This window comes from Cervus canadensis, chromosome 10, assembly GCF_019320065.1.
Source record: "Cervus canadensis isolate Bull #8, Minnesota chromosome 10, ASM1932006v1, whole genome shotgun sequence".
Lineage (NCBI taxonomy): Eukaryota > Metazoa > Chordata > Mammalia > Artiodactyla > Cervidae > Cervus > Cervus canadensis.
The window spans coordinates 52554287-52572139 of record NC_057395.1 but is presented as its reverse complement, the minus strand read 5'-3'; the positions used below and the strand labels follow the sequence as shown (position 1 = coordinate 52572139).

The following is a 17853-nucleotide window of genomic DNA, read 5'->3' as shown; positions in this document are numbered from 1 at the left end:
CAAGATATCCAAAAAATAGGAGGCCTATTTAAAGCCATGCCATTTACCACAACAGCCCTAATCATCAGTAGCCTCGCACTAATAGGAATGCCTTTCCTCACTGGATTCTACTCTAAAGACCTGATTATTGAAGCCGCTAACACGTCGTACACCAACGCCTGAGCCCTCTTAATAACATTAATTGCCACCTCTTTCACAGCCATCTACAGCACTCGCATTATCTTCTTTGCACTCCTAGGACAACCTCGATTTCCAACCTTAGTAATTATCAATGAAAATAATCCCTTTCTAATAATCAAATGTCTAATAATTGGAAGCCTTTTTGCAGGATTCAAATAATTGGAAGCCTTTTTGCAGGATTCATTATTTCCAACAATATTCCTCCAACAACTATCCCCCAAAGAATAATACCCAAAACTATCTAAAAATAATAGCTGTAGCAGTAACAATCCTAGGTTTTATTCTAGTACTAGAAATTAGTAACATAACCCAAAACCTAAAATTCAATTCTCCATCAAATGCCTTCAAATTCCCCAATATACTAGGATATTTTCCTACGATCATACATCGCCTGACTCCCTACATAAATTTAATAATAAGCCAAAAATCAGCATCCTCTCTCCTAGACTTAATCTGACTAGAAAATATCTTACCAATAACAACTTCACTTATCCAAATAAAAATATCAACCGTAGTCACAAGCCAAAAAGGCTTGATCAAACTATATCTCCTCTCTTTCCTAGTCACAATTATCATCAGTACAGTTCTATTTAATTTCCACGAGTAATCTCCATAATAACTACTACACCAATTAACAAAGATCAACCAGTCACAATAACTAATCAAGTACCGTAACTATACAAAGCTGCAATTCCCATAGCCTCCTCACTAAAAAACCCAGAATCCCCTGTATCATAAATAACTCAATCCCCTAAACCATTAAATTTAAACACAATCTCCACTTCCTCGTCTTTCAACACATAATAAACTATCAAAAACTCCATTAATATACCAGTAATGAACGCCCCTAAAACAGTCTTATTAGAGACCCAAATCTCAGGATACTGCTCTGTAGCCATGCCTGTTGTATAACCAAAAACTATTATTATTCCCCCTAAATAAATAAATACTATTAAACCCAAGAAAGACCCACCAAAATTTAATACAATACCACAGCCAACCCCACCACTCACAATTAAACCCAATCCCCCATAAATAGGTGAAGGTTTTGAAGAAAATCCTACAAAACCAAGCACAAAAATGATACTTAAATACAATGTATGTTATCATTATTCCCGCATGGAATCTAACCACAACTAATGATATGAAAAACCATCATTGTCATTCAACTACAAGAACACTAATGACCAACATTCGAAAATCTCACCCACTAATAAAAATTGTAAACAACGCATTCACTGACCTCCCAGCCCCATCAAACATCTCATCATGATGAAACTTCGGCTCCCTGCTAGGAATCTGCTTAATTCTACAAATCCTATCAGGCCTATTCCTAGCAATACACTATATATCCGACACAATAACAGCATTCTCCTCCATCACTCATATTTGCTGAGACGTCAATTATGGCTGAATTATCTGATACACACATGCAAACGGAGCATCAATATTCTTCATCTGTCTATTTATACATGTAGGGCAAGGTCTATACTATGGGTCATACACCTTCCTAGAAACATGAAACATCGGAGTAATTCTTCTATTCACAGTGATAGCCACAGCATTTGTAGGATACGTCCTACCATGAGGACAAATATCATTCTGAGGAGCAACAGTCATCACCAACCTCCTCTCAGCAATTCCATACATCGGCACAAACCTGGTGGAATGGATCTGAGGGGGCTTTTCAGTAGATAGAGCAACCCTAACTCGATTCTTTGCCTTCCACTTTATTCTCCCATTTATCATTGCAGCACTTGCCATAGTCCATTTACTCTTCCTCCATGAGACAGGATCCAATAATCCAACAGGAATCCCATCAGATGCAGACAAAATCCCATTCCACCCTTACTATACCATCAGAGATATTCTAGGTGTCTTACTTCTAGTTCTTTTCCTAATACTATTAGTACTGCTTGCACCAGACTTGCTCGGAGACCCAGATAACTACACTCCAGCAAACCCACTCAATACACCCCCTCATATTAAGTCCGAATGGTACTTCCTATTTGAATATGCAATTCTACGATCAATTCCCAATAAATTAGGAGTCCTAGCCCTAATCTTCTCTATCTTAGTTCTAATTCTTATACCCCTACTCCATACATCTAAACAATGAAGCATGATATTCCGACCATTCAGTCAATGCCTGTTCTGAATTTTAGTAGCAGACCTACTAACACTCACATGAATTGGAGGACAACCAGTCGAACACCCCTTCATCATCATTGGACAACTAGCATCTGTATTTCCTCATTATTCTAGTACTCATACCAGTTACTAGCATAATCGAAAATAATCTCCTGAAATGAAGACAAGTCTTCATAGTATACTTAATACACTGGTCTTGTAAACCAGAAAAGAACTAACCTCCCTAAGACTCAAGGAAGAAGCCACAGCCCCACTATCAACACCCAAAGCTGAAGTTCTATTTAAAGTATTCCCTGAAACATTATTAAGATAGCTCCACAAAAATCAAGAACCTTATCAGTATTAAATTTTCTAAAACCTTTAATAATTCAACACAGTTTTGCACTCAACAGCCACGCTATACTCAACACATCATTAATTACACACTTTATGCATAGCAATATACATAATGCTACTTCATGCACGTATAGTACATAAAATTAATGTATTAGGACATATCTATGTATAATAGTACATTATATTATATGCCCCATGCTTATAAGCATGTACATGCTATTATTAATAGTACATAGTACATATAGTCATTGATCATACATAGCACATTAAGTCAAATCCGTCCTTGTCAACATGCATATCCTGTCCCCTAGATCACGAGCTTAATCACCATGCCGTGTGAAACCAACAACCCTCTCCGCAGGGATCCCTCTTCTCGCTCCGGGCCCATAACTTGTGGGGGTAACTATTTAATGAACTTTATCAGACATCTGGTTCTTTCTTCAGGGCCATCTCATCTAAAATCGCCCATTCTTTCCCCTTAAATAAGACATCTCGATGGACTAGTGACTAATCAGTCCATGCTCAAACTGTGGTGTCATACATTTGGTATTTTTAATTTTGGGGGGGATGCTTGGACTCAGCTATGGCCGTCTGAGGCCCCGACCCGGAGCATGAATTGTAGCTGGACTTAATTGCATCTTGAGCATCACCATAATGGTAGGCACGGGAATCATAGCCAATGGTCACTGGACATAACCATTATTTCACGCTTCAACTTTATAATTCTCCCCCCCCCATTATCCACCCCCCCCCCCCCGCCTTTATATATATTTCAGCCTGTCCGCTGAGAAGAGGCCCCTGAACCACAGGAAAAGGCGAGGGTGCTTTCGAAGCTGTAGCACCACCTGGAGAGCCCAGATTCCTCGAAGCGCGCCTTCGCCTTAATCCGGGTGCTAAGTGTCGGGAGCGGCCGTTAGGTCACACGCCACTGTGGGCCTCTCAGCTGGTGTGGGGGCGGTTACGCCCCGCCCCCCCCCCACCCCCCGCCCCTGCCTTGGAAAATACCCTGGGGCCCAGGTCCCTGCCCCCTTACCCTGCCCCCGGGTCGGCTCAGGGGGTGTGGGGCACCAGGTAGAGGTGGGCGCCCCGGGCTACTAGGCCCTACCCTCACCTACTGCCGCCCGGACGCCCTAAGCGCAACTAGAATGATGGTTGGGGTGGGGAGGGCGCAGATTCTTCCCGGGAGAGCAGCCGTCGGAGAACACCGCGGAGTACCCCTTCCCAAAGCCGGGAGCCACAGACAAGGGTCCGAGGGCACCCAGACTCCCTAGCACGGCTTCCCAGGTCCTTTGGGCGCGCAGGAACCCTCACCTGACCGGCGAGTCGGCGGGCAGATAGGGAGGCAGGCCGACTGGAGGTTCCCGGCGTCTGTAGGCCCAGAGCAGGAAGACCCAACTGGCGCTTCAAATGGCGCCTCAAACGGCGCCTCAAACAGCGCCTCAAATGGCCACTCTGGTTCTTGCGATACCCAGAGTGCTCTGCGCCCGCCACAAGGGGCCAAACTGTCGACGGCACGCAGCGCCCCGCCTCCAGGAGCAGCCGCCCGCCCCGCCCCCCGCCACAGCCATTCTGCCCACCCGCTGCAGCTCCTTGGTGACCGTGGTGACACCCAGACGTACGCACGTACCCAACCTTTCCGGCGAGACAGACGTCCCCACGCGTGTCCCCACACTCATCCACAGATGCCCGCATGCATCCTCGACCCCACACACACACTCGCTTGCTCACTCTCCCGCTCTTCCTGAGCCTCAGCCCCGTGGAGCCACCAAACACCCAGACTGACCGCGGGATAGAAAGAGGCTCGGGCCGCAGCGCCCCCTTCCCATGGCCCGCTTCCCAGGCAGCAGCCGCGCCCTGAGCCCAGGTGACTTTCTTAAAGGGAAAGTTCCATCAGCCCCTTGAGGCTCTGCCGCCGCCAGTCGGCCCGCCCCACGGCGCTGCCTGTCGCTCCTCCTGAACTTGTGTTTTGGTTTCGGGTGGGCGGGGGCCAAGAGTTTGGTGAAAGTTTGGAGAGTGAAGAAGGCTTGGGAACCTAGCCAAGTCCCTCCCCTCTCCCAGCAGCTTCCCTGGCCGCCCTGCCCACCCCGCCACCCCCCACCCCAGTCTCATCGCCACCCTCAGGCTCCTTCTCGCAGGGAATAAATTTACAAGTTGCTCCAAGCTTTCCAAGGATTGAGCCCCCTGAACCCCTGGGAGTGGACTCCGCAAGGGGGCCCCCTGCTCTGCCCCATCCTCGCTGCCCTCCAGCTGGCACCCTTGGAGGAAGCAGATGTGGTCCCCTTGGGCTAGACTGGAATGAAGCCAGAAAGGCCTGGGGCACTTGGGGAACTGGGGCTGGAGTGAGCCTTCCAGATCCTGGCCTTCTGTGCCTGCCTTCCCCCAAGAGAGAAGACTGAGCCAATTCCATCCCCTTTGGATCAGCGCCGCTGGGGGCTGTGGGCATGGCTGGGTAAGGCCTGGGTCCTACGCCTTGGAACTTGAGGGCTTGGGGGTCCTTTCTCCACGGATCCTCTCACTGGTTTGGTCACACCTACACTGCCTGGAGTTCTATCCTTGGGCTGGGAAGATCCCCTGGAAGAGGGCATGGCAATCCACTCTAGTGTTTTTTGCCTAGAGAATCCCATGGACAAGGAGCCTGGTGGGCTACAGTCCATAGGGTCACAAAGAGTCGGACGCTACTGAAATAACTTAGCATGCACAGGGGTCGTTGTATTACAAGGGCTGCAGACACCAACCTGGGCCCTCTGTTCTCGCCCTGGGGAGACATGCAGAGGTTCCAATCCTAGCTAAAGGAGTCTTTGCCAAAGGGAGCTTTGCTGAGCCTCAGTTTCCTGTCCTACAAAAGAAAGAAAACACATTGCTCCAGGTTGCCTCTGAGCAGCAAAACTTGGCAGTTGGTGGAAAGGAGCTTCCACATTTGCTTATCTTGAAGCCACCAGCTTTCAAGAAGGGCCAGTTAGTACTGGCTGTCAGGGGACTATTGTCGCCCCAGCATGTGTTCAGGAAGGGGACCAGTCTCTTCTCTGCACCCTGAGTCTGTCCTCACTGTTGTCTGCCCAGGAAACCAGTTTTCTTTGTTCCCTGAGTATAGTCAGCCTCCAAGAAGCTGATGCACACATGCCAAACTCAAACAAGATCAGTTGACAAGTGAGATTCCACGTTATTAATTTACAGAGGCTCTGAGCGAGATAGCAGATAACTTCCCGCCAAAGAGCGCCAGTCCAATCCACCAGGCTTCTCCAGGGCCCAATCACTGAACTTACAACCTATTCACATTAGAGGCTTGGTCAGAACCGGGAAGATTTGGAGACGCTCTTCTCATCAGCAAGATTAGTTTTGTTTTAACTCTGTCCCCAGCCTTGCAGGTTTGGGATTTGTATTCTGCAGCTTGTTTGTGATTTGTATTCTGTGAACGAACTGCAGGTGTCTCACGGGTGTGTGTCCTCTTCCTGAGCAGTCTGTGGCTCCCATGCCCCCTGCCCATGTGGATTTGTCTAGATGGATGTGTGTCTGGGGGGAGTGACTGTGCACTGAAGCAGCCCTGGGTCTCAGTGTGCCTGGGTGCCCAACTCTGGGGACTGGGCCCCTGTGATCCAATCCTCCCACCCTCTGCCTCTCCTGCTGGGACACAAATTCTCCTTCTGGTCTCTCCCTCCCTCCCTCCCCATATCTGGGGCTTGTCATAAAGGGCCACCACACAGGGAAGACAGGATGGAGGCTGCTGGAAGATCCTCCATGGAGTGGACTGGGGACAAGGAAGAATAGGAGGGTGGGACAATGGCTTCCATTCCCCTTGAAGGAATAGACTGGGGCTGGGGGTCCCTGAGAAGAGAGCCCTGAGTGTCAGTGACGCTTCTGGGACCAACATGGCTGCCCCACTCTAAGGGCTCCACGTGAAGTGGGGGTTGGGAGTGGGCTGGGGTTGGAAGACGCGAAGGGGAGGAGTGCTCAGGACTCAGTCCTGAGTCAGGGAGAAGGTGCATTTGAGATGAATCCCGGGACAAGGAGACAGTCTCACACTTTAGCCTATGGGGTGGGGGAAATAGATTTTCCCTGGGGATTTGGGAAAGTTGGAGATGTTGCCCACATGGGTTTTGCTAGACTGATGACATCACACACAGTACATTTGCATACATGCAGAGACTTATAGATCTGTGCGTTTTACCCATTTTCATCTAGAAAGGGCTTCAAGCAGATGCACAATGAGGTGAGTCCTGAGGAAAAGCTTAGGAGAAAGATCCTGGTTTGAAACATCGCCTGTCTCCATGAATCAGAGACTAAAGTGGCTGTTTTCTTCCAAACAGAATAAAGCCCAAGGGAGGCAGGTTTTGGGCTAGCCCAGGTCAGAGCCGAGATGGCTTCACCCCCACTGTGAGCTCCCCACCCTAGACTGCTGGCCCACAGGATGGGAAGGGCATGGCCAGCCTGAGCCATCGTGGGGAGAGGAGGGGGATCAGGCCAGAGGACAGAGGGGAGGACCGATGGGGTCAGACATCTCGTGGCTGGCTTCTTCCTGGGCAGGGCAGCAAGAGGACAGGCAGCGGCTGGGCCCCACCCACTGTGGTCTGAGGCATGTCTGAGGAGCCTCCCATTGCAGTGCTATTTCCTGGGAGGCCTGGGTCCACGTCAGATGCCCTGGTGCTGACTGGTTTCACGTGTCATCATCAGCCCGAAGAAGCAAGGCCTCTGTCGGGCGGCACAGAGTGTGCTTAGGTGTGTGGTGGTGGGATGAGGGATCAGGCCAGGGTGGGCCACTTCTGGAAGGCACTGTAGGAGCTGGCGGCACTGGCATTTGGTGGAGGGGTGCAGGGAGACCCTGCAAAGAAGTGGGGGCAGTGTGGCCATTGCTTTGTGGTACAGCCTGGCCTGACCAGGCTTGAAGCCCCAGCCTCAGGAGCTGCAGAAACCCACCTGGGCTCTGCTCTCAGATTCTTCCTCCCTTGAAAGCCTAGTGGTCAGTGCCTAGCACCTTCCCTATCCTGTCCCAATGTAAGGGAATGATCCAGGTTGGTTCCAGAAACAAGAGCTGCCTCTGGGGCTCCAGGTGCCCTTCAGGCCATCCTGCTGTGCTTACTCTGGCCCTGGTTCAGGGGGGCAGCATGAGCCAATTACAGGAATCAGAGCAGGGGCCCAGGCTGGATCTCAGCAGCTGCAGGTAAAATTAGAAGGAGAGATTGGAAACATTGACTTTGGCCTGTGGGGGTACAGCCTTGATGTCCAGAGCATTCAGGGTTCAGATTTCTCAATACCTTAGAGCTCTCAAAATCCAGGATTCCCAAGGCCAAGGGGGCCAGAGCTCTGAACACCACAGCGAACCCAAAAGCTAGAGTTCCCAGCACCCAGAGGCCCTAAATGCCCAGAGCACCTCATGTCTAGATCTCCAGGGTTCCTAACATCCAGCGCTCAGAGTGCCAATTCAGTGGAAAGGAATCTGGAGTGGGGGAGGGGGGAGTGGAGTGTTGGTCCTGTTGACCCAGGTCCCTTCAGTGACTGGCATTGCCTGAGGAGTGGCCATCACAGAAGCTGGGCCAGGGGTGGGGCTGGAAGCAGCAGCGATTATTCCTTGATGCTCTTATCCTGACCCGTGTAAGTGAATGTCCACTAATTCACCACATATACTCTGTGCTGGGAACTGTGCTGATTTCTAGGAACTCAGCTCTGAGAGGGAAGGATCTCCTGCTTTCCTATACTGGAACATGAGCCAAAGGGAGCAGGCAGTCTGCAAGCAAAGATCAGATATCAAGTTAAGGAATTTAGCATTCTGTGTATTCAGTTCAGTCGCTCAGTCGTGTCCGACTCTTTGCGACCCCATGAATTGCAGCACACCAGGCCTCCCTGTCCATCACCAACTCCCAGAGTTGACTCAAACTCATGCCCATTGAGTCGGTGATGCCATCCAGCCATCTCATCCTCTGTCATCGCCTCCTCCTCCTGCCCCCAATCCCTCCCAGCATCAGGGTCTTTTCCAGTGAGTCAACTCTTCGCATGAGGTGGCCAAAATACTGGAGCTTCAGCCTCAGTATCACTCCTTCCAATGAACATCCAGGACTGATCGCCTTTAGGATGGACTGGTTAGATCTCCTTGCAGTCCAAGGGACTCTCAAGAGTCTTCTCCAACACCACAGTTGAAAGGCATCAATTTTTCGGCGCTCAGTTTTCTTCACAGTCCAACTCTCACATCCATGCATGACCACAGGAAAAACCACAGCCTTGGCTAGACGACCTTTGTGGGCAAAGTAATGTCTCTGCTTTTTAATATGCTATCTAGGTTGGTCATAACTTTCCTTCCAAGGAGTAAGAATCTTTTAATTTCATGGCTGCAATCACCATCTGCAGTGATTTTGGAGCCCCAAAAAATAAAGTCTGACACTGTTTCCACTGTCTCCCCATCCATTTCCCATGAGGTGATGGGACCAGATGCCATGATCTTAGTTTTCTGAATGTTAAGCTTTAAGCCAACTTTTTCACTCTCCTCCTTCACTTTCATCAAGAGGCTTTTTAGTTCCTCTTCACTTTCTGCCATAAGGGTGGGGTCATCTGCATATCTGAGGTTATTGATATTTCTCCCAACAATCTTGATTCCAGCTTGTGCTTCTTCCAGCCCAGCGTTTCTCATGATGGAAGATGCAAATCTCTAGGCTCACTGCATTCATTCCTTTCTTATGCACCTCAGCTATCTGGGGCCAATCCTGTTTCTTTGATCACCTTGCTTCTTTCATTCCCAGCTCCTCAGGAATCACTGCTGTGGGGGGGTGGGGGGGCGGCAGCATCCGCTGGATCTCAGTTTGGGGAGCCATTTTTTTTTTAAATTTATTTTTGAGTTGAAGTATAATTGCTTTACAGAATTTTATGTCAAACCGCAACATGGATCAGCCATAGGTGTACATATATCCCCTCCCTTTTGAACCTCCCTCCCACCTCCCGCCCCATCCCACCCCTCTAGGCTGATACAGAGCCCCTGTTTGAGTTTCCTGAGCCACACAGCAAATTCCCATTGGCTATCTATTTTACATATGGTAATGTAAGTCTCCATGTTACTCTTGGCATACATCTCAGCCTCTCCTCCCCTTTCCCCATGTCCATAAGTCTATTCTCTATGTCTGTTTCTCCATTACTGCCCTGTAAAGAAATTCTTCAGTACCATTTTTCTAGATTCCCTATATCTGCGTTAGAATACGATATTAATCTTTCTCTTTCTGACTTACTTCACTCTGTATAACAGGTTCTAGGTTCATCCACCCATTAGAACTGACTCAAATGCATTCCTTTTTATGGCGGAGTAATATTCCATTGTGGATATGTACCACAACTTCTTTATCCATTCATCTGTCGATGTATATCTAGGTTGCTTCCATGTTCTGGCTATTGTAAATAGTGCTGCAGTGAACAACAGGATACATGTATCTTTTTCAATTTTGGTTTCCTCAGGGTATATGCCTAGGAGTGGGATTGTTGGGTCATATGGTGGTTTTATTCCTAGCTTTTTAAGGAATCTCCATACCATGTTCCACAGTGGCTGTATCAATTTCCATTCCCACCCACAGTGCAAGAGTGTTCCCTTTTCTCCACACCCTCTCCCGTGTTTTTTGTTTGTAGACTTTTTGATGATGGCCATTCTGACTGGTGTGAGATGATATCTCATTGTAGTTTTGATTTGCGTTTCTCTAATAATGAGCAATGTTAAGCAGCTTTTCACTTGTTCGTTAGCCTTCCGTAAGTCTTTTTGGAGAAATGTCTGTTCAGGTCTTTTTCCCACTTTTTGTTTGGGTTGCTTGTTTTTCTGGTACTGAGTTATATGAGCTACTTGTATATTTTGGAAATTAATCCTTTGTCAGTTGTGTCATTTGCTATTATTTTTCCCATTCTAAGGGTATTGTCTTTTCACCTTGCTTATAGTTTCCTTTGCTATGCAAAAGCTTTTAAGTTTAATCAGGTCCCACTTATTTACTTTTGTTTTATTTCTGTTACTCTAGAAGGTGGGTCATAGAGGACTTGCTTTGATTTATGTGGGAGCCCTCATTGACATTTGGAGGCCAAAAATCGCTGATGGCTGTGACATTTCTTAGTTATTAATATGGCAGCAGATATTTTAATTTCACAAAGTAAAAACAACTGCCCTCCTAAGGCATGGAGGAATACCTTAGGGGTGGTCATCGGAAAAGAATTCAAAACAAGGCAGGCATTAATGAAGCCAATTTCAATAGTAAGCATAACTCACACCCTTTGAAATAATCATAAGAAAAGATGTCAACATCACTATTCCGTTCAGTTCAGTCAATCAGTCGTGTCCAACTTTTTGTGACCCCATGGACTGCAACACACCAGGCCTCCCTGTCCATCACCAACTCCCAGAGTTTAATCAAACTCATGTCCATTGAGTCAGTGATGCCATCCAACCATCTCACCCTCTGTCGTCCCCTTCTCTTCCCGCCTTCAATCTTTTTCAGCATCAGGGTCTTTTCAAATCAATCAGTCCTTCGCATCAGGTGGCCAAGGTATTGGAGTTTCAGCTTCAGCATCAGTCCTTCCAATGAATATTCAGGATTGAGTTCCTTTAGGATGGACTGGTTGGATCTCCTTGCAGTCCAAGGGACTCTCAAGTGTCTTCTCTGACATCACAGTTCAAAAGCATCAATTCTTCAGTGCTCAGCTTTCTTTATAGTCCAATTCTCATATCCATACGTCACTACTGAAAAACCATAGCCTTGACTAGATGGACCTTTGTTGGCAAAGTAATGTCTCTGCTTTCTAATACGCTGTCTAGGTTGGTCATAGTTTTTCTTCCAAGGAGCAAGTGTCTTTTAATTTCATGGCTGCAATCACCATCTGCAGTGATTTTGGAGCCCCCCAAAATAAAGTCAGCCACTGCTTCCACTGTTTCCCCATCTATTTGCCCTAAAGTGATGGGACCGGACGCCATGGTCTTGGTGTTCTGAATCTTGAGTTTTAAGCCACCTTATCACGCTCCTCTTTCATTTTCATCTTGAGGTTCTTTGGTTCTTTTTCACTTTCTGCCATAAGGGTGGTGTCATCTGCATATCTGAGGTTATTGATATTTCTCCCGGCAATCTTGATTCCAGCTTGTGCTTCATCCAGCCTGGTATTTTGCATGATGTACTCTGCATATAAGTTAAATAAGCAGGGTGACAATATACAGCTTTGATGTACTCCTTTCCTGACTTGGAATCAGACTATTAATAAGAACAAAGCAACCAAGGGATGCTTAACTTCGTCGTTTGGATGAAATGGGATTTTGCTATAGCTGAATGGGATCCCTGTTGGATTACTAGACCCTGTTTCATGACAGATTAGTAGGTAATCTGCTGCTAAAACTTCAACTAAAAAATGGGAGGATAAAACGGACGGCAAAGAATCAAATGCAGATGAGAATCCTCCTGATTCTTTTGACTTAGTGCCAATGGGAGGAATGCCTAAAACAAAGCTTGCATAACTGTTTCTCCTCAAAAGGACATTTAGCCTCATTGTAACAGATTAATGTATAAATGCTATGGTTATTAAAGAAACAGTAAGCTAATTCTAATAAAAAGGTGTAATATCCTCACTGCAGGCTTCTTGCTACATGAATAAATAAATAAAGAACACAGAGCCTCCATTTTCATTGCCATGTTTCCATTCCATGTAAGAATACTGATGACATTCATTATATCCTGTTGTTAGTTTTATAAGATGTTTCTTCAAAATCTTCATACATTTGTAGTGGCCTTGGATGTGTTAACATGGTAGAATTGGTTGTGTTATCCTAATGAATTTTGATGAGTGATTTTGGGGATTAATTCTTTTTTAATATATAGGGTAACTGTTAGTAGTTTTTGGTAATGCAACAGCTATGGCTACTAAGCAGGATGCTGAGGTTTGAGTTAAAAATTGTCTTAGGTATATTTCCTTTCTGTAATGATGGAAATACAGGGTAAAATCACAATGCAATATTTGTTCACATTCACTAAATGATTACAATCAAGATCAAAATATTAACAGCAATGTGGATAATTGGAAACCTTACACTTTGCTTGTTATTATAAAATAATGGCTATATTTCCTTGTGCTGTATGATATGTCCTTGTTGCTAATTTATACAGAGTAATTTGTAGCTCTTAGTTTCATAACTCTACCCTTCCATAACCCTATCCCCTTCTCTCTTCCCACTGGAAACTACTAGTTTGTTCTCTATATCTGAGTCTGTTTCTGCTTTGTTACATACATTCATTTATATTATTTTTTTATAGCACAAGTGATAACATAGATTATTTGTCCTTCTCTGTCTGACTTATTTCACTAAGTATAATACCCTGCAGGTCCATCCACATTGTTGCAAATGGCAGAATTTCATTCTTTTTTTTAAATGCCTGAGTAATATTCCATTGTATACCACATTTTCTTTATTTATCTGTTGATAGACAATTAGATGGCTTCCATTCCTCAGCTATTGTCACTAAAGCTGTTATTAATATTGGGGTGCATATATCTTTCTGGATTAATGTTTCTGTTTTCTTTGGATAGACTGGAATTGCTGGAAAATACGGTAACTCTCTTTTTAGCTTTTTGAGGTACCTCCATGTTGTTTTCCACAATGACTGTACCAATTTACAATTCCACCAACAGTGTATAAGTGTTCGCCTTTCTCTACACTTTTACCTGTACTGTTATTTGTAGAATTTTTGATGATAGTCATTTTGACAGATGTCAGGTGATGTCTCACCATGGCCTTAATTTGCATTTCTCTAATGATTAACGATACTGAGCATCTTTTCCTGTGAGTATTGTCCATGTGTATGTCTTCTTTGGAAAATGTCTACTCAGGTCTTTTATCGGTTTTTATTTATACTGAGTTTTATGATCTATTTATATATTTTAGACATATTTATATATTTTGGATATATATTTTGTATATTGGCCATACTATATGCAAAATATTTTCCTCCATTCATTAGTTTGTGTTTTCACTTTGTCGATGATTTCCTCTGATGTGCAAAAGCTTTCAATTTTAATTAGGTCCCATTTGTTTATATTTGCTTTTGCTCCTTTTGTGTTAGGAGACAGATCTCAAAAATATTGCTACAATTTATGTCAAAGAATGTTCTGCCTATGTTCACTTCTAGGATTTATATGGCTTCCATGTTGCATTTAGCTCTTTAATCCATTTACAGTTACTTTTGTGTATAGACAGTAAACAGATTTCTGTACATTAATCGTCTATTCTGAAACTTAACTGAGTTCATATTTTAATTATAATAACTTTTTTTTGTGGTGATATTAGGATTTTGTCTTCAGTTCAGTTCAGTCACTCAGTCATGTCTGACTCTTTGCGACCCCATGGACTACAGCACACCAGGCCTCCCTGTCCATCACCAACTCCCAGAGTTTACTCAAACTCATGTTCACTGAGTCAGTAATGCCATCCAACCATCTCATCCTCTGTTGTCCCCTTCTTCTCCCATCTTCAATCTTTCCCAGAATCAGGGTCTTTTCAAATGAGCCAGCTCTTTGCGTCAGGTGGCCACAGTATTGGAGTTTCAGCTTCAACATCAGAATTTTGTCTAGATAATATCATATCATCTGAAAATAGTGACAGGTTTGCTTTTTCCTTTTCCAATTATGATGCCTTTTATATTTTTCTTGTCTGATTGCTCTGGATAGTCTTCCAAGACTGTGCTTAATATTATTCGAATTGGTAAGGGTGGGCATCCTTGTCTTGTGCCTGAATGTAGTGGGAAGGCTTTTCCTGAATGCAGTGGGAAGGCTTTCAGCTTTTCATCATTTAGTATGATGCTAACTCTGGGTTTGTCATGAATGGCCTTTATTTTGTTGAGACATATTCCCTTTGTATGGACTTTGATGAGAATTTCTAGCATGAATGGATGTTGAATTTGGTTTCAACAATAACAAAAAAAGTTTTTTTCTGTTTCTGTTGAGATGATCATGTAATTTTTATCCTCAATTTTGTTAATGTGGTATATTGCATTAATTGATCTGTGAATATTGAACCATCCTTGCTTCCCTGGGACAAATTCCACCTGCACGTGGTATATGATCTTTTTCATATATTGTTGAATCAGTTTGTTAATATTCTATTGAGGATTTTTCATACTCATCAGGGATGTTGGGCTGTTATGATCTTTTTTTTATCATGTGTTATCTGTTTTTTATGTCACAGTAATGGTGAACTCATAGAATGAATTTGTATATATTCTGTCCTCTTCAATCTCTGAAATAGTTTAAGAAGGATAGCATTAACTTTTCTTTATATTTCTGGTAATATTCCCCTATGAAGCCATCAAGTTCTAGCTTTTAGGTGTGCTGGTAATTTAAAATCCAATTTCACTACCCGTGATTAGTGTTCAGATTATCTATTTCTTCCTAATTCAGTCTTGAAAGGTTGTATGTTTTTAGAAACTTGTCCATTTCTTCTAGGTTGTCAAACTTGTTGCTATAACTGGTCATCATACTCTCATGACTTTTTGCATTTCTCTGATATCAATTGTTATTTCTCTTTGTAGTTTCTTATTTTGTTTCAGTCCACTCCCTTTTCTTCTTGATGAGCCTGTCTAAAGGTTTATCAATTTTGTTTATCTTTTCCAAAATCCAGCTCTGTGCATTCATGCATGCTAAGTCACTTCAGTTGTGTCTGACTATTTGTGACCCCATGCACTGTAGCTCACCAGGCTCCTCTGTCCACAGGAGTCTCCAGGCAAGGACACTTGAGCAGGTTACCATGCCCTCCTCCAGGGAATCTTCCTGTCCTAAGGATCAAAACTGAGTCTCTTATGTCTCCTGCATTGTTGGGTTCTTTACCACTAATGTCACCTGGAAAGCCCAAAAACCTGTTCTAGATTTCATTTATCTCTTCTGTTGTTTTTTGGTCTCTATTTTAGTTATATCTTCCCTGATCTTTATTATTTCCTTCCTTCTGCTGACATTTGGCTTTGTCTGTTTTCCCTTTTCCAGTTCTTTTAGGTGGTAGATTAGGTAGTTTATTTGATATTTTCCATATATCTTGAGCTGGGCCTATATTGCTATAAACTTCCCTTATCAAACTACTTTAGCTGCATCTCATAGATTTTGGAAAGTTGCATTTGTATTTTCCCTTGCTCATGATATTTTCTGATTTCCTCTTTGATTTTTTTTCATCATCTCCAGATGTTTGTGCTTTTCCCACTTTTTCCCCTGTAATTGATCGCTACTTCCATATCGTAGTGATTGTCAAAAATGCTTACTCTTTCTAAATGGGTGCTTCTGTATTAGGTGAATATATGTTAATGAGTTTAATATCCTCTTCTCGTATTGATTGATTTATCCTTATATAATGCCTTTTGGTCTTTTGTTTTAGCCTTTGCTTTAAAGTCTACTTTGTCTTTTATGAGTATTGACATCCCTTTTTTCTTGGCATTCCATTTATATAAAATTTAATTGTCATCCCCTCAGTTTCAGTCTCCAAATGCACTTTAGAATCACACTTTCAAATTTCATGAAAAATTGTTTTAAAATTATTTTTTTGATCAGACTGCATTTATATATTAATTTGAGAAAATTGAAATCTTTTCTAATATTCAGTTTTGTCATTCATGATTTGATATATCTCTATTAATTTGTTTTAAAATCATTTTTTTTCATTTATTTTTATTAGTTGGAGGCTAATTACCTAACAATATTGTAGTGATTTTTGCCATACATGGATATGAATCAGCCATGGATTTACATGTATTCCCTATCCCGATCCCCCCTCGCACCTCCCTCTCCAACCCATCCCTCTGGGTCTTCCCAGTGCACCAGCCCTGAGCACTTGTCTCATGCATCCAACCTGGGCTGGTGATCTGTTTCACCCTTGATAGTATACTTGTTTCAATGCTATTCTCTCAGAACATCCCACCCTCGCCTTCTGCCACAGAGTCCCAAAGTCTCTTCTGTACATCTGTGTCTCTTTTTCTGTTTTGCATATAGGGTTATGGTTACCATCTTTTTAAATTCTATATATATGCATTAGTATGCTGTATTGGTCTTTATCTTTCTGGCTTATTTCACTCTGTATATTTTAAATTCACAATTTTGCAATTGCTTTTTCCCCGAATGATCTTATGCATCTCTAGTTACAGCTATTATTAATGCTTTCTTATTCATAGAATTTTAAAAAACTATTATTACTGTTTTTAATAGTTTTGACTACTGTATAGGATTATAACTGAAGTAGATCATGAACGTTAGATCAAGCCATGTTACAGAACTTTTACCATTGCTAACAGTAAGGGCATTCTTTTTATGTGTAACTCTCTTAAAATTAAATCTCCAAACATCCAAATAGTTTTATCTTTATCAAAGACTCATATGCAAACAGTTTACAAGTCCAATAGTTCTACATATGAAGTTATACATATGAAAACTAGAGTCTCTAAATTCCTGCCATTTCCACTTCTGAGAGGAAGACAACTTCAACTCTTTCAACTAATTATTTTAGCCACCTGTCATAAAACACGCTTATTGCTATGTCTTGAAATCTCACTGTTAGGCCTTATTCATAGACATCTCAGTATGGAAGCCAGGGAGGTAATATTCTGTTACTCCTGACCTCATGTCACACATGCACATACTTATTCTTTATCACTCTAATATAATTATAATCTTGAATATGTTAATAGACAGTGTCTATGTTATGACTATGAAATTATTTTTTATATTATAGCTGAATTTGTTACATTCTTAGTTTTAGCTTATGTTGATCCTGTCTTGTGTATGTTTGTGTAACCACTAGCACGGTCAGATGCAGAATATTCCATAAGCACCAAGTCTCCTATGTGCTAGCCCTTTAAAATAAATACCCCACCAAACCAAAACTCTTGCAAATGCCTTTCTGTTTTCTCTCTATATATAATTTTGGGAATGTTATACAAGTATAGTTAATATTTTGAGACTGGTTTTGCTCACTCAACATAATGCCTTTAAGAGATTTATAATTGCCACACCCATACATAGCTCATTCCTTTGGGTTGCTGAGTAGTAGATCCTCATACGGAAAGGTTGTTCACTTATTTTTAGATATTTTGATTTCTTCCACTTCTCTGCTTCAGAGTAAATCTTTTACAACATTTGTACACAGGTTTTGTGTGGACACTGTTTTCATTTTTCTGGAATAAATGCCTTAGTGTGTAATTTCTGGATCATGCAATTTACTTCCTC

The 17853-nt window shown here is 43.2% G+C and overlaps 1 long non-coding RNA gene across 1 annotated transcript; it reads left to right on the top strand.

Moving 5' to 3' along the window:
* Positions 1-2269: 2269 nt before the first annotated feature.
* On the top strand, positions 2270-16527 carry LOC122448427. Its single transcript, XR_006271606.1, has 3 exons — positions 2270-2425; positions 5803-5806; positions 16515-16527. It is a non-coding gene; the product is annotated as an uncharacterized LOC122448427 (long non-coding RNA).
* Positions 16528-17853: the final 1326 nt, after the last annotated feature.